This window comes from Ambystoma mexicanum, chromosome 4q, assembly GCF_040938575.1.
Source record: "Ambystoma mexicanum isolate Mex_15411 chromosome 4q, UKY_AmexF1_1, whole genome shotgun sequence".
NCBI lineage: Eukaryota > Metazoa > Chordata > Amphibia > Caudata > Ambystomatidae > Ambystoma > Ambystoma mexicanum.
The window spans coordinates 1,297,949,452-1,297,973,948 of record NC_090928.1 but is presented as its reverse complement, the minus strand read 5'-3'; the positions used below and the strand labels follow the sequence as shown (position 1 = coordinate 1,297,973,948).

Below are 24,497 nucleotides of genomic sequence, written 5' to 3'. Positions count from 1 at the left end.
ATTCTGCTTCCTGGAGGGGGCGGACCCCTTCCTGAACACGTGACACAGCACGTGACTGCCAGCCTGCACAAGTTGCCGGCACAGCCGCCCTTGCGGCGTTAAGCCCTGGAGACTGTAAGGGCTGGAGATACTGTTTTGCTGTTTGGCTGTGATCTGTGAGTACACTGTTCTGGGCCTTCCCAAGCCAACCCAATTGAAGTTGTATTCTTACTACGAGGGTTTGGGGTGGAGAGTCGGACTCTGGCAGCTCCACAAGCCGTCGGGCGTTCCCTTCCCAGAAAATGACTATTACGCTGACACAACTCATTTACTAAAACTTTTATTTAATTGAGTGTGTAACATTGCTTTTTATTTTAATTCGCTCTTAATGCTAGGTTACATATATACTTCATAGGGTTTTTAGACAATGTACTGGTCTTTCAGAGTTTGATTTTCGCTATTTGTGCCATACTCTAACACTTGCATTTTTAAAATTTAAAAATTGCCTAGTATTTTTTGCTGTGTGTCTCTATGTCTAACTTCCCCTGACATCTAGGCTTATTTCCAGTGTATTTCTGGGTACCTTCTCTGGCATAACTCTTATTTTCTTTCTCATTCTGCCTACTGTCAGGCTGAGGTTTTATCTGAATGACACGTAAGGGACTTAGAAGTCAGACTGCTATGGAGGTCTCACCTCCTTTGTCCCCTTCGCCCATTGTCAGTATGCCCTCCATGCCATCTACAGTTATTGTGCCAGAAACCCCCATTTCTATTGCTATGGGGAGTTCTGATGATGCTCCACTTCAGGCCCATTATAACCCTCTCCTTTTAAGGGACATAGCCCAGGCCCAAATTCATTTGAGAGAGAGGTCTGAGGTTTGCAATGCTATGGGTATCACTTTACGTAATACAGCTCATAATAACTGTATTTTCAATGGAATACATGACATTTCTATAGATACTCAGGAAGAACGTCTAGCTGCTACTCTTGCCTCCAATCTTTTGGTCGGGGTCAGTTTCTCAAAGACAAAAAGCAACATGGCATATGACAACAACCCTTTGCCTAATATCCCTCTTCCAATGATTGCCTCACTGAATCCTAGTATGCCCATACCCCCAGTCATGGTGGATGAATCAGAAGTTACTGTATCACAACTATTAGAGAAGAAGGACAGTGGGAGCGTTGTTATCTCTCACACTCAACCCTCTTTAGGATCCAAAGCATTACTCAGTGATATTAAGCACACATCTTCTTCTCACGTCAACCTTTCTACTAGTGTGGTGGGAACTCCCTTCTCCCCTAATGGGATCTCTTTGCCGTTCAAAACCCCTCTCCACAAGCCCCGTAACTCAATATCAAAAATAAAAATTAATCTAGGTACCCAGGGTAATCCAATCCAGGGGAAAAACATCACACATTTTTTTGGTAAGAAATCTGTTTCTAGCACTCTGGCTAAATCTCCTCACCCTCTTCCTCCAGTACATACCCCGGCCCACACTAACTTAATTAACGTAGCTAAGAAACTGGATATTGAAGATCTCTCAGTCCAGGATATTGACGATATCAGTATCATAGAATGTGCAGATAAGGCAATTGCTGATAGCCACTTGGACTCCCATCTTAACAAAACAAATAATGTAACACAACAAATTTGTGATGAATCATGGGCAGGTTCCCCTTCAGATCTCACTAACTTTATTGACGAGTATACTGAAAAACAAAACTGGTTAAAAGAAAGAGGTCTTCTTCCGGACTTCAAAACTGATCCGCCCAGTGAGTCTATTCTACATCATACCCTTAAAGATGTTGATGATAGAATTAAACTCTCCCATCCAACTATCTCTGCGTTGAATATGGTTCTGAGTTCCTTTGTGAGTCTCTATGATAACATCTGGTCAGAGGTTACATCCCATTCACGTATACTTTCTGAAATATATTCTAGGCTGGAGGGCCTAGATAGATTTGAAGATTTAGTAAAAATTATAAAAGAAGAAAATCAATTTTTGAACACTCAAGGTCTTGACCCTACCTCCTTCAATCCACCTTTGGCCCCTATACACGATTTTCATCAGGGGCCTACGGGGACCACGGCAACTACTTTAGGGGTGGTCCCCAATGCGGCCCCGGGTCTTCTGGTTCTCCAACCACTAGATCTTGATTCCCGGGGCTCTTCCTCTATGACTCCCCGAGCTGCCTTTGATGGTTTGCGAGAGGCTGACGACCCTACAGATATACTTCCCAGTGTCCCGACTGTATTCTCTACGGAAAGAGGAGAGGACAAAGTACAGGAGGATCTGCCAAGGGTATCCCTCAAACCCTCTATACAAGATCGTTCATGTGCAGGTGGGACTGCAGAGTCGGCCGTCCGTTCTAAAGGTGACCATATCGCATCCTTAGGAGAAAACATGATTATCCTAACTCCAGAAATCGCAGCAATTTCCTCTGAGCCCCCAGAGGAAAATTCCTGTCCAAAAGTCCTCCCCTGTCTAGGAAAGAAAAGGAAAATGAGCCAACAAATGAAGAAAACAAAAAATCAGAAGAATGTCAAAAAGATTACTTCGTATACTAATCAATTTTTCAAAAACCTCTTTATGGCAAACTCTTTAGTCCCTTCAACCACTGTTGCAGTTCCACAGGGGACTGATAACTCTGTTGAACCAATCCCCTCTTCCATCCATGTGACCACTCCAGATACCACCAATGCTCCACCTATTTTACCACCTGCATCTGTTTTAACGGATGCGGTGGGTATGTTGATTAATACCTCTGCTTCTATAGATGCGGGGCCAAGGACTGTTGGTACTGGTGAAATTGCAGTTTCTAGCATTCGGATAACACCTCTTACCGTACCAGCATCCACTAGTACCAACCCTGTAGCACTGCCAACTGATATTGTTGCAGCGGAGGCTATGGACTCTGCCCCAGAAGCAATTCTCCCTTCTACTTCTCTGGAGTCTATTTCTGGAAAAAGCCTGAATCATCCGGACACTTCTCTAACTACGCCGACTGTTAATATGGTTAACATTGATATGGTTAAACATTTATTTCAGTCACTACTTGTTCCCAAGATCAGCAAGGTGACAGTGTCTAATTCCAACGTAAGCTTGTCACAGGACGAGGTTCCTACTACTCGGCTCTCTCCTTCTGACCCGGCATTCTTGTCTGCTCCTGAGGAGCCCCCTGTTAATATGGACTGCATTAAGAGGGATGGAGATATGACAGATCGATCAGACAATGTCTTATCGACTCTCCCCCCTTTTAACCATGCTTCTCTTAGCATCTCAAATATGCGCATGTCTGCGGCTCGAGAAGCGGTCCCCTCTGGGTTTGACTTTGCCCATAATAAGAACGTTTCCAAATCTTGGGAAAGATTTCCACTGGGGCCAAATGTCAACCATAATAGGACTATACTAAGAGGGGCAAGGGGTTGTGATCTGGCGGCTGACCCCCTTGGTCACTTTACCAAAAAAATTACTGAGTCCTTACCTGTCTCTGCAACAACAAAAGTTCCTGGTGATGTTATACAGCTTTCCAGTCTTTGGGGCGAAGATATGCCAATCTGTTTAAATCGTGGTAACATACTTAAAATCTTTCACCAACTTCCTTCGCTTTCGCTTATCTCTAGCTATGACATAGATTGCATTTTATTCCCTTTCCATGATCGGGTAGATGTTAGTAATATTATTCTTAGATCGAAGGTAGTTTTAAACTTGATCATGGGGCATATGGAAGGGTTGAAGCAACTAGGATTTGAAGCAAAAATAGTGGACTCTTCTCAATTTGCCAAAAATAAAGGAGAGGGGGCTGAATATAGAGGTAATCTTACAATGGTCTACCATCCAGAAAGAACTCCCCCACCCCAACGGAGGCATTTTTTGCCCAAATCTAATGGAGACTCCGCGAGCTGGGCACATGTCACCGCAGGCTTATGGAAATGATTTAATTCCCGCTAAATCAGAATCCTCTTCGAAGGCCCGCCCTCTAAATAGCTTCAGTTTCTTTTCTTGGAACTCTAGAGGTAATTCCCATTTGCTCACGAACCTAGAAACGGTTGCCGTGATTAAGGCTTCGCATTGTTTTTTTCTCCAAGAAACTTGGCTACTTTCAACTCCAGTTCTTGATGGATTCGATATTTTCTCTCAATGTGCCAAACCTAGCCTGGGAGGCCGCGCATCGGGGGGACTCATTATAGGGGTAAGAACCTCCTTCGGCTCTGTTGCTAAGGAGCTTTCGGATACACCTTTTGGCTTTATGGCCTTAGAGGTGTTTTTTCCGGATTCTAATTGTTACTTTCTCTTGGTCAATGTTTACTGGCATATGGGAATCTCTCCTCTCGAATTGTTTCTGGAGAAGTTAACTGATATAATCCTTGCCTGGAGATATCTGCACCCCATGGGCAAACTCATTCTGGCGGGCGATCTAAATTCAGACTGCACTCTCTGTCTGGAATCCAATTATGATGACCTGGGCTTGGTTATGGAAGACGATCCACGTATAGGACTAAAACTTACATGGGGCCGATCTTGGAATCTGGCTTTGGATTCAATTGGCCTAACTTGTCTTAACAGCCATTATGATGCTACTAATCCTTCCTGCCCAACCTGGCGTAGATCGTCCTCATCTTCCACCTTAGACTACGTCTTTGTCGACCATTCCCTGATTCCATTTTCTTCTAATGTCGAGGTGTCCTTCAACTCATGGAGCGACCATGGTATTCTCCGGGTTCAATTTCTATGCCCCTTTTTCACCAAGCTTCTGCCGGAGGGTGGACCCACTCAGCTTTATACTGTTAGTCAAGGGACAGGGATAAGGTGGTCTCCTTTTAACATCAGTGTTCTTAATAACAAACTGATCTCTTCCCTTAACCACACCTCGCTCTGCTGGAAAATAGCAGTCTTTAACACCTCTTCTTTTGATAGTTTTCTCAATGTCTTACAGAGTAGTATTTATGGCCAGCTAAGGAAAGGAGTCTTCAAAAAATTTCACAACCATAGTTTCGACCAACAATTGGCCAATGTTAAGGCCCTTACTAAGAAACTTATTAGGGATGTTCAAGCCCTTGATATGGATTGGGCAGATAAAACAACAAAAATTAAAACCATTCGTCAAAAATACAAAAACTACTGTAAGCATAGAAAAATTACTATGATTCAAAATGACGCACAGTATATGCTTGCAGTAATAATAAAACGAGATGTGAGGGCTTTCTGGGCTTCGGTTTCCAGCCTTGATAACACATTGATGGCTGATCAGCTTAATGCAATCCCAGAGGCCAAATGGTTTGACTATTACTCTAAACTTTTTGATATTGGGGAGGAAGACTTGGCTTCGGATGCATTGATGATTTACCCATCGAAAGACGCATGGAAACCAGTTTTTGATCTGGAGACAGTGTTCTGTCTTATTTCTAAGGCTAAGAAATCTAGGGCGCCAGGCCCAAATGGCCTTACGAACAATACATTCAAAGCCGAGCCCGAGATTTGGGCCAATCTACTCTTCCTGCTTTTTCAGGACGTAGTAAATTCCGGGAAGGTCCCTATGAGTTGGCATACGGCCCATATTGTCCCAATCTTTAAGCGAGGCTTACGCTCTGAGGTAAAGAATTATAGACCGATCTCTCTTATAGACGCGGACTGTAAGCTTTTTGCTTCTCTGCTCCTCTCCCATCTTAACATATGGATTAGGGACAATCATATTCTCCCCAAATACCAAACTGGCTTCAGGGCCGGCCACTCTACCAATCTCAATGGTCTTATTATAACTGCCCTTCAGACCTCTTCTTGGGGAAAATCTGATGGTCCTTTGTATGTCGCCTCAATTGATTTATCCAATGCATTTGATCTGGTCATTAGATCCAGATTATGGGAAAAATTAACTAAATGGGGCATCCCGGCGGGCCTCCTTTCTCTCATTATGGCCCTCTATGAAAACTCGGGGGTACACATCAGGCTCGATTTGGCTGGTACTCTCTCTAGGAGGATTAGGACGCGTATCGGGGTGAGACAGGGTTGCTCGTTAGCTCCCTGTCTATTTATCCTCTATTTGGCTGATGTGGATAACTTCCTGAAAAATGCAGGCATGGTGAGTGCTAAACTTGGGGACCTGAGATTCTCATGGTTGGCATATGCCGATGACTTTCTCTTGTTCGACCAGACCAAAGTGGGCCTGCAGAGGCTCCTGTGTAAATTTGAACAGTACGCACTGCTAAATGGGCTGAAGATCAATCCTGGTAAAACACGTATCATGGAATTCTCAAAGGGGAGAACCCGAAACAACAAAGTATGGAAAATGGGGGGAACAAACATTTCTCGAGTTAACAAAATCGTCTATTTGGGCTTTTTGATCTTGGCCCAACCATCGGTGATAGAACTGAGACGATTTCTTAGACAGAAACTGCTCCCTCTCATCTCCCAATCACGTACTTTGGAGAATAAATATTGTATGTTTTCCCTCAAACCCGTGGTAGACTTTTTCAAGGGTAAGGTGACTCCAAAGTTATTGTATGGTATGGAACTCCATTATTTTACACTTCTGCCCTTCTGGGACTCTCTTGAAGGTATTTACTGGAGGAAAGTTTTAAAACTGCCCAATTCAATTCCTACTGTTGCCATTAGATATGAGTTGGGTCTGGTTTCTCTACGAGCTAGGATTCTTTGGAGGGTTCTCTCATTGTTCTCAGCCTTGCTTTCCCCTAGACCTGATACTTTATATGTTGATGTGGGCCACATGATTTTTTCCCAGACACACTCGGGCCACAACATATATCTCCATCTTTTCTCCACTCTCTGCGATAAGACCCTGATGGACATATCCTCCGACAGGGATACATTACTTACAAACCCTAACAAGGTAAAGGAGTCTCTGTTCAGCCATGATTGGAGCAACACTATCGAAAAACTTCATGGTTATTCCTCACTGAGTGATCTTCAATTTGATCATAAGAAGAGAGGTGTGATGTCCTTTATTTTGATCCAATTTCCTAATAGACACTACCGCTCTCTTCTTATAAAACTCAGATGGAACCTTCTTCCCACTCGGGAAGTCCTACGCAAAAGGAAGAAGTTTTCTGATTTGGATCCCACCTGTCGTTTCTGCAAACTTTTGGGGGTCACTGAAACTTCTCGGCATCTCATTCTTGACTGCAAGGCTTTGACCTCTTTAAGGGACAAATATCTAGGCATTTTTAATGTTATGGGGTGACTGGGGGTAGACAATTGGATTTGGTCACAATGTCTCTCAATCTCGAACATCAAGGTTGGTCTGGCTGTGGCGGGCTTTATCAGAGCCCTTGACCTATATGCCCCTTTGGTCTGATTTCTGCTCCTATTCTTGGAACTATGAATTTTTTACTATATGAGCACAGTGTTTTTAATATGAGCAATGTATTTCATATTTTATACCTTGTATTTATTCTATCTGTTATTCTTTGTAACTAGTACTTTATATTGACTTGACTAATCTTAGACAATCAAATTTCAAATCTGAAACCGGTTGATTATCTATTGTCTGTCCCTTTTTTGTAAAATTTGCAAACTTTTGCAACTTATGTAAATCTGTAATTTCGTATTTCTTTAGCGGGCATTTTCTTTTTCTTCTTTTTTCAAATGCAAATGCAAAGCAATGAATGTTTATCTTTTTTTTTTTTTTTACTATTTTGTTTTTAATTATAAAGTTTGTTCTATTTGTAAAGGTTTTTTGTAAACCATATACAATAAAAAAAAAAAAAAAAAAAAAAGTGGTGGGGATGAGGGTGAGAGAAGTAAAGGCCTGGAGAGGAGGAACATTAGAAATGAGAAGAGTGAGAGGAGTAAAGTGGTGGGGAGGAGGGTGAGAGAAGTAAAGACCTGGAGAGGAGGAACATTAGAAATGAGAAGAGTGAGAGGAGTAAAGTGGTGGGGATGAGGGTGAGAGAAGTAAAGACCTGGAGAGGAGGAACATTAGAAATGAGAAGAGTGAGAGGAGTAAAGTGGTGGGGATGAGGGTGAGAGAAGTAAAGACCTGGAGAGGAGGAACATTAGAAATGAGAAGAGTGAGAGGAGTAAAGTGGTGGGGATGAGGGTGAGAGAAGTAAAGACCTGGAGAGGAGGAACATTAGAAATGAGAAGAGTGAGAGGAGTAAAGTGGTGGGGAGGAGGATGTGAGCCAGAGGAGGGCAGAGACATACAGAGATACAAAGGAGAGAGAAGTGAGAAGGGGAGAAGCGAAAGGGTGCAGGGGAGGGTCACTGGAAGTGAGAGAAGAAAAGATGTGCCGGCAAGGAACTTCAGGAGAAGTCATTTATGGTAATGTTAAGGGTGTTTAGATCGCTCACCGATGCCACGTGCATGGACTCCAGGCGCTCACACTATTCAGGGTTCCTCCAGCTGAAATCCCCTCACTTGCCTTCCCTTCACACTCTATCACTGTAGACTTCTCCTGTCCTCATGCTGCGTCACGCCCCCTCCCCCACCCCATCAACACAGCTCTACGTCCACCCCTCCCATGCTATCACAGGTGGGTCTGTAGACCTGGCTTGGCTTTGCCCAGAAATGGCAGTACTATAAGTGAGACATAGTACCGGCATGATCAGGAAACACCACGACAATGGTGTCCTTACAGGGGCGGGCCCTACTGGCTTATTGGGCAAAGCCAAGACAGATGTGTTCTTAGTGGCTGGAAGTACTGCATTTATGGACAATGCCATCGCAGGTTTGCTCTTAAAGTACTGGCATTATTCAGCAATCGCAAGACAAGTACTGTCTTACAGCGGCTGGTAAGATTGGCTTCACTGGGGAAAGCCATCAGTAGTGTGCTCTTACTGTTGCATTCCTGGTATTATTAGGCAAAGGCAACATGAATATGTTTTACGGTGGAAATACTGGCGTACATCGTTGGCATCCTGAAAATGCTCCTGAACGCTTTTTCGAGGCTAAGGCATGTGTTGCCCTCCAGAACCGACTGGAACATCTGTTACTTTTTACAGCATTTTTTTTCCAGAAACAGTACTCAAAATTCAGCAGTTTGACCCATAATTTAAAAAAAATGCTGGGTATTATTTCAATCACTGGCTATGATGGGAGCCCTGCTTCATCATTATGTACATTTCTGCGACAAAGGTAGACAGACAAGACCCCCCACGCCCCCCCATGACTCGATGCCCCCCACAGGTGCTCGACAGCGCTACTGAAATCCTCAACAACAGCATAACCCCGTGCACTTTACCTGAACGCTGTGGGGGTGTCTCTCTCTCTGCATCAGAGGGGTGGCGGGATGTCTCTTCTCATGTAAAAAACCTGGGATGTCTCTCTCTGCATCAGAGGGGTGGCGGGATGTCTCTTCTCATGTAAGAACGTTGCGGGTGTGCCTCTCTCTGCTTCAGAGGGGTGGCGGGATGTCTCTTCTCATGTAAAAAAACCTGGGATGTCTCTCTCTGCATCAGAGGGGTGGCGGGATGTCTCTTCTCATGTAAAAAAACCTGGGATGTCTCTCTCTGCATCAGAGGGGTGGCGGGATGTCTCTTCTCATGTAAAAAACCTGGGATGTCTCTCTCTGCATCAGAGGTAGTGGCGGGATGTCTCTTCTCATGTAAAAAAACTGGGATGTCTCTCTGCATCAGAGGGGTGGCGGGATGTCTCTTCTCATGTAAAAAACCTGGGATGTCTCTCTCTGCATCAGAGGGGTGGCGGGATGTCTCTTCTCATGTAAAAAACCTGGGATGTCTCTCTCTGCATCAGAGGGGTGGCGGGATGTCTATTCTCATGTAAGAACGCTGCGGGGGTGTCTCTCTCTGCTTCAGAGGGGTGGCGGGATGTCTCTTCTCATGTAAAAAAACCTGGGATGTCTCTCTCTGCATCAGAGGGGTGGCGGGATGTCTCTTCTCATGTAAAAAACCTGGGATGTCTCTCTCTGCATCAGAGGTGGCGGGATGTCTCTTCTCATGTAAGAACGCTGTGGGGGTGTCTCTCTCTGCATCAGAGGGGTGGCGGGATGTCTCTTCTCATGTAAGAACGCTGCGGGGGTGTCTCTCTCTGCTTCAAAGGGGTGGCGGGATGTCTCTTCTCATGTAAAAAACCTGGGATGTCTCTCTCTGCATCAGAGGGGTGGCGGGATGTCTCTTCTCATGTAAGAACGCTGCGGGGGTGTCTCTCTCTGCTTCAGAGGGGTGGCGGGATGTCTCTTCTCATGTAAAAAAACCTGGGATGTCTCTCTCTTTACCTGAACGCTGCGGGGGTGTCTCTCTCTGCATCAGAGGGGTGGCGGAATGTCTCTTCTCATATAAACACGCCTGGGATGTCTCCCTCTTTATCCGAATGCTACGGGGATGTCGCTCTCCATCAGAATGCGGATGGGATGTCTCCTTTCATATAAACACGCCTGGGACGTCTCTCCACTTATCTCAATGCTGCCGCGGTCTCTCTCTCTTTCTCTGTGTGTGTCAGAATAATGCGTTGTCTCTACTCATTTACATAAGTCTGCGGTGTATCTCTGCTGCCCCCTGCAGGCCAAAGTTCCTCCCTAGAGAACGTAGTGCACCACAACATTAGGAGGGGGAGGCGACCATAACACGCAAAACGCGTGACACTCATCACTGGCGCACGCCCAGAGCATCAACTGCGGGCCCCGTGCAGGGCATGTGTGCAGGGCATGTGTCACTAATCGCCAGGGAAAGCCCAGAGCATCAACTGCAGGCCCCATGCAGGGCATGTGTGCAGGGCATGTGTCACTAATCGCCAGGGAAAGCCCAGAGCATCAACTGCGGGCCCCGTGCAGGGCATCAACTACGGGCCCCGTGCAGGGCATCAACTGCGGGCCCCGTGCAGGGCATGTGTGCAGGGCATGTGTCACTAATCGCCAGGGAAAGCCCAGGGCATCAACTGCAGGCCCCGCGCAGGGCATGTGTCACTAATCGCCAGGGAAAGCCCAGAGCATCAACTGCAGGCCCCGTGCAGGGCATCAACTACGGGCCCCGTGCAGGGCATGTGTCACTAATCGCCAGGGAAAGCCCAGAGCATCAACTGCAGGCCCCGCGCAGGGCATGTGTCACTAATCGCCAGGGAAAGCACAGAGCATCAACTGCGGGCCCCGTGCAGGGCATGTGTGCAGGGCATGTGTCACTAATCGCCAGGGAAAGCCCAGGGCATCAACTGCAGGCCCCGTGCAGGGCATGTGTGCAGGGCATGTGTCACTAATCACCAGGGAAAGCCCAGAGCATCAACTGCGGGCCCCGTGCAGGGCATGTGTCACTAATCGCCAGGGAAAGCCCAGAGCATCAACTGCAGGCCCCGCGCAGCCTGCAGGGCATGTGTCACTAATCGCCAGGGAAAGCTCAGAGCATCAACTGCAGGCCCCGTGCAGGGCATGTGTCACTAATCGCCAGGGAAAGCCCAGAGAATCAACTGCGGGCCCCGTGCAGGGCATCAACTGCAGGCCACGCGCAGGGCATGTGTCACTAATCGCCAGGGAAAGCCCAGAGAATCAACTGCGGGCCCCGTGCAGGGCATCAACTGCAGGCCACGCGCAGGGCATGTGTCACTAATCGCCAGGGAAAGCCCAGGGCATCAACTGCCGGCCCCGCGCAGGGCATGTGTCACTAATCGCCAGGGAAAGCCCAGGGCATCAACTGCAGGCCCCGCGCAGGGCATGTGTCACTAATCGCCAGGGAAAGCCCAGAGCATCAACTGCAGGCCCCGCGCAGGGCATGTGTCACTAATCGCCAGGGAAAGCCCAGAGCATCAACTGCAGGCCCCGCGCAGGGCATGTGTCACTAATCGCCAGGGAAAGCCCAGAGAATCAACTGCAGGCCCCGCGCAGGGCATGTGTCACTAATCGCCAGGGAAAGCCCAGAGCATCAACTGCAGGCCCCGCGCAGGGCATGTGTCACTAATCGCCAGGGAAAGCCCAGAGCATCAACTGCAGGCCCCGCGCAGGGCATGTGTCACTAATCGCCAGGGAAAGCCCAGAGCATCAACTGCAGGCCCCGCGCAGGGCATGTGTCACTAATCGCCAGGGAAAGCCCAGAGCATCAACTGCAGGCCCCGCGCAGGGCATGTGTCACTAATCGCCAGGGAAAGCCCAGAGCATCAACTGCAGGCCCCGCGCAGGGCATGTGTCACTAATCGCCAGGGAAAGCCCAGAGCATCAACTGCAGGCCCCGCGCAGGGCATGTGTCACTAATCGCCAGGGAAAGCCCAGAGCATCAACTGCAGGCCCCATGCAGGGCATGTGTGCAGGGCATGTGTCACTAATCGCCAGGGAAAGCCCAGAGCATCAACTGCGGGCCCCGTGCAGGGCATCAACTACGGGCCCCGTGCAGGGCATCAACTGCGGGCCCCGTGCAGGGCATGTGTGCAGGGCATGTGTCACTAATCGCCAGGGAAAGCCCAGGGCATCAACTGCAGGCCCCGCGCAGGGCATGTGTCACTAATCGCCAGGGAAAGCCCAGAGCATCAACTGCAGGCCCCGTGCAGGGCATCAACTACGGGCCCCGTGCAGGGCATGTGTCACTAATCGCCAGGGAAAGCCCAGAGCATCAACTGCAGGCCCCGCGCAGGGCATGTGTCACTAATCGCCAGGGAAAGCACAGAGCATCAACTGCGGGCCCCGTGCAGGGCATGTGTGCAGGGCATGTGTCACTAATCGCCAGGGAAAGCCCAGGGCATCAACTGCAGGCCCCGTGCAGGGCATGTGTGCAGGGCATGTGTCACTAATCACCAGGGAAAGCCCAGAGCATCAACTGCGGGCCCCGTGCAGGGCATGTGTCACTAATCGCCAGGGAAAGCCCAGAGCATCAACTGCAGGCCCCGCGCAGCCTGCAGGGCATGTGTCACTAATCGCCAGGGAAAGCTCAGAGCATCAACTGCAGGCCCCGTGCAGGGCATGTGTCACTAATCGCCAGGGAAAGCCCAGAGAATCAACTGCGGGCCCCGTGCAGGGCATCAACTGCAGGCCACGCGCAGGGCATGTGTCACTAATCGCCAGGGAAAGCCCAGAGAATCAACTGCGGGCCCCGTGCAGGGCATCAACTGCAGGCCACGCGCAGGGCATGTGTCACTAATCGCCAGGGAAAGCCCAGGGCATCAACTGCCGGCCCCGCGCAGGGCATGTGTCACTAATCGCCAGGGAAAGCCCAGGGCATCAACTGCAGGCCCCGCGCAGGGCATGTGTCACTAATCGCCAGGGAAAGCCCAGAGCATCAACTGCAGGCCCCGCGCAGGGCATGTGTCACTAATCGCCAGGGAAAACCCAGAGCATCAACTGCAGGCCCCGCGCAGGGCATGTGTCACTAATCGCCAGGGAAAGCCCAGAGAATCAACTGCAGGCCCCCCGCACAGGGCATGTGTCACTAATCGCCAGGGAAAGCCCAGAGCATCAACTGCAGGCCCCGCGCAGGGCATGTGTCACTAATCGCCAGGGAAAGCCCAGAGCATCAACTGCAGGCCCCGCGCAGGGCATGTGTCACTAATCGCCAGGGAAAGCCCAGAGCATCAACTGCAGGCCCCGCGCAGGGCATGTGTCACTAATCGCCAGGGAAAGCCCAGAGCATCAACTGCAGGCCCCGCGCAGGGCATGTGTCACTAATCGCCAGGGAAAGCCCAGAGCATCAACTGCAGGCCCCGCGCAGGGCATGTGTCACTAATCGCCAGGGAAAGCCCAGAGCATCAACTGCAGGCCCCGCGCAGGGCATGTGTCACTAATCGCCAGGGAAAGCCCAGAGAATCAACTGCAGGCCCCGCGCAGGGCATGTGTCACTAATCGCCAGGGAAAGCCCAGAGAATCAACTGCGGGCCCCGAAAGCCCAGAGAATCAACTGCGGGCCCCGTGCAGGGCATCAACTGCGGGCCCCGTGCAGGGCATGTGTCACTAATCGCCAGGGAAAGCCCAGAGCATCAACTGCAGGCCCCGTCCAGGGCATGTGTCACTAATCGCCAGGGAAAGCCCAGAGCATCAACTGCAGGCCCCGTGCAGGGCATGTGTCACTAATCACCAGGGAAATCCCAGAGCATCAACTGCAGGCCCCGTGCAGGGCATGTGTCACTAATCGCCAGTGAAAGCCCAGGGCATCAACTGCAGGCCCCGTGCAGGGCATGTGTCACTAATCGCCAGGGAAAGCCCAGAGCATCAACTGCAGGCCCCGTCCAGGGCATGTGTCACTAATCGCCAGGGAAAGCCCAGAGCATCAACTGCAGGCCCCGTGCAGGGCATGTGTCACTAATCACCAGGGAAAGCCCAGAGCATCAACTGCAGGCCCCGTGCAGGGCATGTGTCACTAATCACCAGGGAAATCCCAGAGCATCAACTGCAGGCCCCGTGCAGGGCATGTGTCACTAATCACCAGGGAAATCCCAGAGCATCAACTGCAGGCCCCGTGCAGGGCATGTGTCACTAATCGCCAGGGAAAGCCCAGAGCATCAACTGCAGGCCCCGCGCTGGGCATGTGTCACTAATCGCCAGGGAAAGCACAGAGCATCAACTGCGGGCCCCGTGCAGGGCATGTGTGCAGGGCATGTGTCACTAATCGCCAGGGAAAGCCCAGGGCATCAACTGCAGGCCCCGTGCAGGGCATGTGTGCAGGGCATGTGTCACTAATCACCAGGGAAAGCCCAGAGCATCAACTGCGGGCCCCGTGCAGGGCATGTGTGCAGGGCATGTGTCACTAATCGCCAGGGAAAGCCCAGAGCATCAACTGCAGGCCCCGCGCAGCCTGCAGGGCATGTGTCACTAATCGCCAGGGAAAGCTCAGAGCATCAACTGCAGGCCCCGTGCAGGGCATGTGTCACTAATCGCCAGGGAAAGCCCAGAGAATCAACTGCGGGCCCCGTGCAGGGCATCAACTGCAGGCCACGCGCAGGGCATGTGTCACTAATCGCCAGGGAAAGCCCAGAGAATCAACTGCGGGCCCCGTGCAGGGCATCAACTGCAGGCCACGCGCAGGGCATGTGTCACTAATCGCCAGGGAAAGCCCAGGGCATCAACTGCCGGCCCCGCGCAGGGCATGTGTCACTAATCGCCAGGGAAAGCCCAGGGCATCAACTGCAGGCCCCGCGCAGGGCATGTGTCACTAATCGCCAGGGAAAGCCCAGAGCATCAACTGCAGGCCCCGCGCAGGGCATGTGTCACTAATCGCCAGGGAAAGCCCAGAGCATCAACTGCAGGCCCCGCGCAGGGCATGTGTCACTAATCGCCAGGGAAAGCCCAGAGAATCAACTGCAGGCCCCGCGCAGGGCATGTGTCACTAATCGCCAGGGAAAGCCCAGAGCATCAACTGCAGGCCCCGCGCAGGGCATGTGTCACTAATCGCCAGGGAAAGCCCAGAGCATCAACTGCAGGCCCCGCGCAGGGCATGTGTCACTAATCGCCAGGGAAAGCCCAGAGCATCAACTGCAGGCCCCGCGCAGGGCATGTGTCACTAATCGCCAGGGAAAGCCCAGAGCATCAACTGCAGGCCCCGCGCAGGGCATGTGTCACTAATCGCCAGGGAAAGCCCAGAGCATCAACTGCAGGCCCCGCGCAGGGCATGTGTCACTAATCGCCAGGGAAAGCCCAGAGCATCAACTGCAGGCCCCGCGCAGGGCATGTGTCACTAATCGCCAGGGAAAGCCCAGAGCATCAACTGCAGGCCCCGCGCAGGGCATGTGTCACTAATCGCCAGGGAAAGCCCAGAGAATCAACTGCAGGCCCCGCGCAGGGCATGTGTCACTAATCGCCAGGGAAAGCCCAGAGAATCAACTGCGGGCCCCGAAAGCCCAGAGCATCAACTGCGGGCCCCGTGCAGGGCATCAACTGCGGGCCCCGTGCAGGGCATGTGTCACTAATCGCCAGGGAAAGCCCAGAGCATCAACTGCAGGCCCCGTCCAGGGCATGTGTCACTAATCGCCAGGGAAAGCCCAGAGCATCAACTGCAGGCCCCGTGCAGGGCATGTGTCACTAATCACCAGGGAAATCCCAGAGCATCAACTGCAGGCCCCGTGCAGGGCATGTGTCACTAATCGCCAGTGAAAGCCCAGGGCATCAACTGCAGGCCCCGTGCAGGGCATGTGTCACTAATCGCCAGGGAAAGCCCAGAGCATTAACTGCAGCAGGACATGTGATCCCAATCACCAGGTCATGCCCAGAGAATTACCCTCAGGTCCTGTACAGGACATTCTTGTGACCACACACATAGGGTGAACAGATTTAAAAAGTGAAAAAACGAGACAGGGAAACTAACTTAAAAGTAGGACTAACTCTTGAAAGTGGCTGTCAAGGCACTACACTTCAGTAGCTGTTAGAGGAGAATGGTTTTTTGTTACTGTTCAAATAAGAACATAGTATAATTAATTTAATACAAACTAACACAATCTTAAATTGAAAAATGCAGCATTTATGCTGTGCGGGATTGTGCATTCCTGCCTGCCAGCTATGAATACCTACTACCAGAAACCAGGACTACTGCATATTCCAATGGGAACATAATCTCGAGACAGGGGGACAGAGCACCAGAAACCCGACCACTGCACTTTCCAATGGGAACATAATCTTCAGAAAGGGGGACAGAGCACCAAAAACCGGGACCACTGCAGTTTCCAATGGGAACATAATCTTCAGAAAGGGGGACAGAGCACCAGAAACCAGGGGGACAGAGCACCAGAAACCCGACCAATGCACTTTCCAATGGGAACATAATCTTGAGAAAGGGGGACAGAGCACCAAAAACCGGGACCACTGCACTTTCCAATGGGAACATAATCTTGAGACAGGGGGCAGAGCACCAGAAACCGGGACCACTGCACTTTCCAATGGGAACATAATCTTCAGAAAGGGGGACAGAGCACCAAAAACCGGGACCACTGCACTTTCCAATGGGAACATAATCTTGAGAAAGGGGGACAGAGCACCAAAAACCGGGACCACTGCACTTTCCAATGGGAACATATTCTTGAGAAAGGGGGACAGGGCACCAAATTCCGGGACAGTCCCAGCAAAACTGGGACGTCTGGTCGCCCGACAGCCAGGGCAGTTTCTAGCCAACTTGGTGCCCAGGGCGAAACATCAGAATGCGCCCCCCACACCCTACTCCGAATGGCACACGTGACTGTTAGGGAGAATTCTCTGTTTAGGCTGAATTTTCTAACCTAGTGAGTCCCCCAGCAGCTTTGCTGGATTTTTGGGGTTTATTTTTTTCTCCTGCCAAGAGTGAGACTCTTTTACCCTCACTCTTGGACATGATTTGAGTGTGTTCCTTTGACTCTAGATGTGTTTAATGGGCTATGGGGTCTTTTACTCCATAGGGTTTCATGTGTTTTTGTGATGTGTGTTACACAGCACCCTCAGTGCAGTGACACAGGGGTGTCATAGTGACCCCCCAGTATAGACTCCATACCCTGGGACTGACTACTGTCTCCCAGGGCATGTAAAGTCACCATTGACTTTACTAGTCTTAAATTCTGAACAGAACCAGTACAAACCATCATATTGTGGACGTACTGGCTGGGACAATTTGAATGCCTCAGGGTCTGTTAGTCGAGGGGGCACGTCTCCGTCCCCCCTGATCGACTTTTGGCTGGTGGCAGTGGATACTACTTTTTATATTCAACCGCAAATATTTTCCTATGGGATTTCCTACTGTTTTAGGCTACTATCTTTATTTAATCATTTACGGTAGCCTCGAACATACCGCCGGTTTATTTAATTAATATTAATTCTCCGGTTGGTATTTTTTGCCAAAACTTGATTCTAAAATGGCGTTTGTGTTCTCTTCTGTGACTCCAACCCAAGTCGAGTCCTTTGTTCCACTTTTTGGCGGGCTTCTCCACAGAAGCCCTCCAAAGTGGTGCCACTCTGTCTGGGGTACTTAGGAGGGGTGGAGGGGGATTTAGGCACCCTGGACTGAGTTGCCTAGGCAACTCAAGTCGCACTCCATCCTGATTGGCCCACGTGGTGAGCCGGCCGGCTCACCACTTAGCATGTTTGAGTGACAGCTAGGCTGAGTGAATGGGGGTTTGCTGCATAAAAGCAGGGCTTTGGGGACTGGAACTTCAGAAGTCGCCACTGGATCTAAGAATCCGATGAGTGAGAAGCTGAGCTGACCTGCCACGACACCACCACCGGTGGAGCCCTGCTGGACTGTCTCACCACTTTTCCCAACGACAGAGGAGATCTCCCGCCGGAGAGTCTTCTTCCTTTGACTGGTGGGGATAACCAGTTTCACCGTCTTTTCACTTTCCCGACGTACCTCGTGGCCGCCTTGCCCGTGCCAAGCACCCCGGCAACCGGGATATCACGTTTTACCACGACCGCGAAACAAAGGTACCACCTTTAACCGGAAAACTCTGCGGCTGGTCTCTTCCCTGGTAGTGCAATGACCTTCATCTTTCCTCCAAGTCGAGATCTTCTCTTCCCCTGGACGACGACGCAACTTGCACCCACTACCAGGAACAACTGCCACCGCTGGAGGATCCTTCCCACTTAAGGTACCGTGTCCCGCCTGGCTTCCCTTGCTACCGACTGTACGGGGTAGATTTAGCCCCCGGCTTTCGAACCTGGGTTAGTCTGGGACACCCTGGCTAAACTGTCTTAACGTCTCTCTTAACTCTTTTTGAACCCTCTGCAAGACTTTCTAAGCCTAGTGTAACTGTGTGATCTTGGGCGCATTTGTGCTCTGCTCTCTCTAAGAGTGGGTCCAGCCTTTGGACTTTGGCTCACCAGTGACTTTTTGCTCTCTGCCTTGCTATAGTGTTCCTGAATCGTAGAGTGGTGTACCTCTTCATATTCTGTCTTTTTCCCTCACTTTCTCACAAACTTATTAGAGTACAATCTAGTTAAGCGCTCACCTCTGTATGAAAATAAGTGGTGTTTTACTGTGATTTATCTGATAGGGAAAAAGGGGTGTATATATTACAATAGTAACTGTGTTTAGAATATTTTACAACAAGAGTGCTGGAGTGTTTCAACTGTGTGTTTTTAAATAAATAATTATATACTTTGATACCAAAGCTCTGGTCAGTGTTTGCTTGTATTATTGTATCTGAGTGCCTATTGAGTATACTTTGCATACTGCCTAACTCTTCTTGAGGGAAGTCTGACTGCTCAGCCACAGCTACCAGGTAAATCTGGGTGGTACAGACTGCTACCAAGTGGGTTTACTGCCAACACCTGTAGTCTTAAATCTTTTGCAGTGGTCCCTAAGGGAACTGCACAGGTTTCTGCCTAACAGTGACTCACAAACTACACCTCTGTCGTGTGACAAAACCCCTCCCCAATATGAATAAATAATTGCTATATAAATGAAGCTGGTTTCATTACATTGTAATTCAAGTATTTTACAGAAGAAATCTAATGGGAAAACACAGCTGTTGCTGCCCAAGGAAATGGTTCTCCTGTCACCTGCTCTTAGGGAAGGACTTGCCTGAATTTAGTTTCAAACTGTTCGTACTGGCACACTGCGGTGTGACCAGCCTGCCGGGGTCTGAAGGCGTACTGACCACTGGCCCTGTGTTGCAAGTGTTCTGTTCGTACCACCTCCCTTGTATTTTGCAAGAGGCAATGCTAGACTAACCATATGAATAATTTTCTAATAGAAGGTTATTCCAAGATGGACAGTCTGGTACACTCCCATTATACTCTTTCAAAATACCTCTACGAGAGTGGGAAAGGGGACAAAATCGCACCAATGAGGATTCCTGTATGCTTTGCATTAAATCACAGAACATTTCAGGACTATAACAGTGATCAGAGAGCTCTACATTTGATAAACAAGTCTGTGATAAAAGGATTGTATTTGTGGATCTCTAAATGCATAACTGAGGCATTGCTTGGTGCTCACATCACGGTTCTCAGTACTCACCCTAACATTAAAATGTTTGTAACCATGAACAGCTTAAGTTATTGCATGTGAGTATAAAATGGCTGCAACATCAGCCACTCAAATGGGGTACAAGAGATCTTTTGCTTCTTGTTTCTGAAGAATTTTAGAGGAGGAAGGGCTGGGTCTCAGTGTGATCATGCCCAACCCCATACAGAAACATTTTTAGAGAATTTTATCTACAGGCAGGACAGGATACCGTACAAGAGAGACCCAATAAAAAATGGACAGAAAGGAGACACAGAAAGGATTGTACCTCTTACAAACTTTAGCCTAACAGTAACAAGCTGATAAAGCGTTTTAAACAAAACTGGTTTCTAATGCATGGTGAAGGGCCCACAGTTCCTCAGCCACTACCTCTTCACTATTACGCAAGCCTCAGGGGTTATTTCGGAAAAAAAGAGCAGGCCCATGCTCTAACAAGCCGGCATTAGCATCTCTGCCGGCCTGCAGCTAGTGAAAATCATGGTGTGGCAGTGTAGAAAGTGCATTTGGCCTAGTGAAAGTACAATTTGAGGCTACTTCTTTGATTGCTTTATGTGGTTAAGTGTGCGCACAGTATGGCATGCTCGTCAGAGCCACATACACTAAACATTCCAGTGTGCTCTTGTATCGACATTGGGCACATCAGACAAAAACAGGTATATGTGCTCTTACATTGAGGAGCACCACATAGACGCCATTAACCAACAGGGTGGTGAACTGTGCAAATGATTGCTGCACACATATCACTGCATTGATTTGCCATGGACTACTGTCTGCATGGTGACACACAATGAACCTTTCTTTCCTAATCAAGGTGCCAAGTACCATTGAGGTGCCATCTGGTGTGCACGCTAGGTAGTGGTTGGCTTGTTTAGAAAATTAAAAGGCTTGTTTAGAAAATTAAAAGACGTTTGATTCTAAGCTGATGCATTTAGTCCATGTCCCAAAGCAGCCACTAGAATACGAAAGCAGGAAAATGACAGTTAACCTTCCCAGGGATGCGTAATATGTAACTAAAAAGTAATATACAAAATAAAAACGTTTTGGTGTGTCAAATAAAGAGACATGAAAATAAGTAAAATAGATTAGCACTTTTCTGTGTGGCACGTTAATTCTCTTTGAAGAATGCATAGGTTTGGAGAGCTAACTGATACTTGTGCTGACCTGGTGAATACAAATGCCCCATTTTCAATTCTTAACACTGAAATGTTAAGCACATACTGTCGCATGTTTACTAAAATGCAGGCGAACGGCTTCCCGCCTGAGTAGACAGACAACACTTGCCTCCTGAGTCTCATTGCCTGCTCCCCGTAACCACCAGAGGGCCTCCCCCCCTCAGCACTTAACATTGGCGATGAGGATGGGATCTCACAGTGACGTTGCAGCCCAGACGAACCCCTATCCTGTGCCCCTCAACAGCCACCTCATCCCCCTTACCCGCCCCCCGATGAGCACACCTCAGGTCGGCATCCCCTGCAACTGAACCGCAGGGCCTCCTGCTGTGTCTTGTGTTCCCTGCTTTGGTCCTGCATGAATGCTTGCTTGAGAGAATGCCTGAGTGAATGTTATGCCTGTGGAATGTTCTGGTGTGAGTGCCCCTGTAAGGTCCATGAAGGTCAGTTGGAGTGAAGCAGCCTGGGAGAGAGGAGGCCGGTGGACATCTCCTGTGTACCTTCCTACTTACTTACCCATGGATTTACCTGATGTATATAACTTGTCACCGGAAGTTAGTAAAGAAGTTCACATCCCTTACCTGCGTACCAGCCATTCATTTCACCCCGCAACACTGGTGACGAGCTGGCTTGAGGGAAGGGCCAGGAACCTACAGCTGTCCAGAGTAAGCATTCCATGACGGAAGAAAGGAAGGCGTGAGACCACGGCAGGGGACATCCACCGGCCCCCTGCCCCCAAAGGTGAGCTGACCCCTGTCCCAAAGCCCAACAGCAGTTGCATGGCAGGAAGGAGGCAGCACAGGGAGGGAGTTAACTGTAGTAGCAGTTGGAGTACCAGTGGGGCCACCTTAAAGTCTCTGGCCACTGAAGCAGCACTTCCCAGTGGGGCCACCTTGTAGTTATTTGGCCACTGGAGCAGCATTTCCCAGCGGGGCCGCCTTACAGTTATTTGGCCACTGGAGCAGCACTTCCCAGTGGGACCACCTTGTAGTTATTTGACCACTGGAGCAGCATTTCCCAGTGGGGCCACCTTACAGTTATTTGGCCACTGGAGCAGCATTTCCCAGCAGGGGCACCTTACAGTTATTTGGCAACTGGTGCAGCATTTCCCAGCGTGGCCACCTTACAGTTATTTGGCCACTGGAGCAGCATTTCCCAGCGTGGCCACCTTACACCTATTTGGCCTCTGGAGCAGCATTTCCCAGTGGGCCACCTTACAGTTATTTGCCCACTGAAGCAGCATTTCCCAGCATGGCCACCTTACAATTAATAGGCCACTGGAGCAGCATTTCCCAGCATGGCCACCTTATAGTTATTTGGCCACTGGAGCAGCATTTCCCAGTGTGGCCACCTTACAGTTATTGGCCACTGGAGCAGCATTTCCCAGCGCGGCCACCTTACAGTTATTTGCCCACTGGAGCAGCATTTCCCAGCGTGGCCACCTTACAGTTATTTGCCCACTGAAGCAGCATTTCCCAGTGTGGCCACCTTATAGTTAATAGGCCACTGGAGCAGCATTTCCCAGCGTGGCCACCTTACAGTTATTTGGCCACTGGAGCAGCATTTCCCAGCGTGGCCATCTTCCAGTTATTGGCCACTGGAGCAGCATTTCCCAGCAGGGCCACCTTACAGTTATTTGCCCACTGGAGCAGCATTTCCCAGCGTGGCCACCTTACAGTTATTTGGCCACTGGAGCAGCATTTCTCAGCGTGGCCACCTTTCAGTTATTTGGCCACTGGAGAATAATTTCCCAGCGTGGCCACCTTACAGTTATTTGCCCACTGAAGCAGCATTTCCCAGTGTGGCCACCTTATAGTTAATAGGCCACTGGAGCAGCATTTCCCAGCGTGGCCAACTTACAGTTATTTGGCCACTGGAGCAGCATTTCCCAGCAGGGCCACCTTACAGTTAATTGGCCACTGGAGCAGCATTTCCCAGCGGGGCCGCCTTACAGCTAATAGGCCACTGGAGCAGCATTTCCCAGTGGGGCCACCTTACAGTTAATTGGCCACTGGAGCGGCATTTACCAGCGGGCCGCCTTACAGTTAATAGGCCACTAGAGCAGCATTTCCCAGCATGGCCACCTTATAGTTATTTGGCCACTGGAGCAGCCTTTCCCAGCAGGGCCACCTTATACTTATTTGGCCACTGGAGCAGCATTTCCCAGAGTGGCCACCTTACAGTTAATAGGCCACTGGAGCAGCATTTCCCAGCATGGCCACCTTATAGTTATTTGGCCACTGGAGCAGCATTTCCCAGTGTGGCCACCTTACAGGTATTGGCCACTGGAGCAGCATTTCCCAGCGTGGCCACCTTACAGTTATTTGCCCACTGGAGCAGCATTTCCCAGTGTGGCCATCTTACAGTTATTTGCCCACTGAAGCAGCATTTCCCAGTGTGGCCACCTTATAGTTAATAGGCCACTGGAGCAGCATTTCCCAGCGTGGCCACCTTACAGTTATTTGGCCACTGGAGCAGCATTTCCCAGCGTGGCCACCTTCCAGTTATTGGCCACTGGAGCAGCATTTCTCAGCAGGGCCACCTTACAGTTATTTGCCCACTGGAGCAGCATTTCCCAGCGTGGCCACCTTACAGTTATTTGGCCACTGGAGCAGCATTTAACAGCGTGGCCACCTTTCAGTTATTTGGCCACTGGAGAAGCATTTCCCAGTGGGGCAACCTTACAGTTATTTGGCCACTGGAGCAGCATTTCCCAGCAGGGCCACCTTACAGTAAATTGGCCACTGGAGCAGCATTTCCCAGCAGGGCCACCTTACAGTTAATTGGCCACTGGAGCAGCATTTCCCAGCGGGGCCGCCATACAGTTAATAGGCCACTGGAGCAGCATTTCCCAGCAGGGCCACCTTACAGTTATTTGCCCACTGGAGCAGCATTTCCCAGCGTGGCCACCTTACAGTTATTTGGCCACTGGAGCAGCATTTCACAGCGTGGCCACCTTTCAGTTATTTGGCCACTGGAGAAGCATTTCCCAGTGGGGCAACCTTACAGTTATTTGGCCACTGGAGCAGCATTTCCCAGCAGGGCCACCTTACAGTAAATTGGCCACTGGAGCAGCATTTCCCAGCAGGGCCACCTTACAGTTAATTGGCCACTGGAGCAGCATTTCCCAGCGGGGCCGCCTTACAGTTAATAGGCCACTGGAGCAGCATTTCCCAGCGGGGCCACCTTACAGTTAATTGGCCACTGGAGCAGCATTTACAAGCGGGCCGCCTTATAGTTAATAGGCCACTAGAGCAGCATTTCCCAGTGGGGCCACCTTACAGTTAATTGTCCACTGGAGCAGCATTTCCCAGCGGGGCCACCTTACAGTTAATTGGCCATGGGAGCAGCATTTTCCAGTGTGGCTACCTTACAGTTAATTGGCCACTGAAGCAGCCTTTCCCAGCAGGTCCACCATACAGTTATCTGGCCACTGGAGCAGCATTTCCTAGCGTGGCCACCTTACAGTTATTTGGTCACTGGAGCAGCATTTCCCAGCGTGGCCACCTTACAGTTATTTGGACACTGGAGCAGCCTTTCC

General features: G+C 49.9%; 1 protein-coding gene across 6 annotated transcripts in view; it reads right to left on the bottom strand.

Moving 5' to 3' along the window:
- LOC138468396 (zinc finger protein 850-like) overlaps nucleotides 1–24,497 on the bottom strand; it is a 154,315-nt gene that overhangs the window by 90,317 nt on the left and 39,501 nt on the right. The window contains exon 1 of one of the 6 annotated variants that reach the window (XM_069608943.1): nucleotides 9,182–10,404. The exons of 4 other annotated variants lie outside the window; for them this stretch is intronic. The gene's annotated coding sequence lies outside the window, so the exon portion shown is untranslated. Of the gene's footprint in view, nucleotides 1–9,181; nucleotides 10,405–24,497 lie in introns of those variants that run through there. One more of the 6 variants, XM_069608944.1, reaches the window with a different exon arrangement.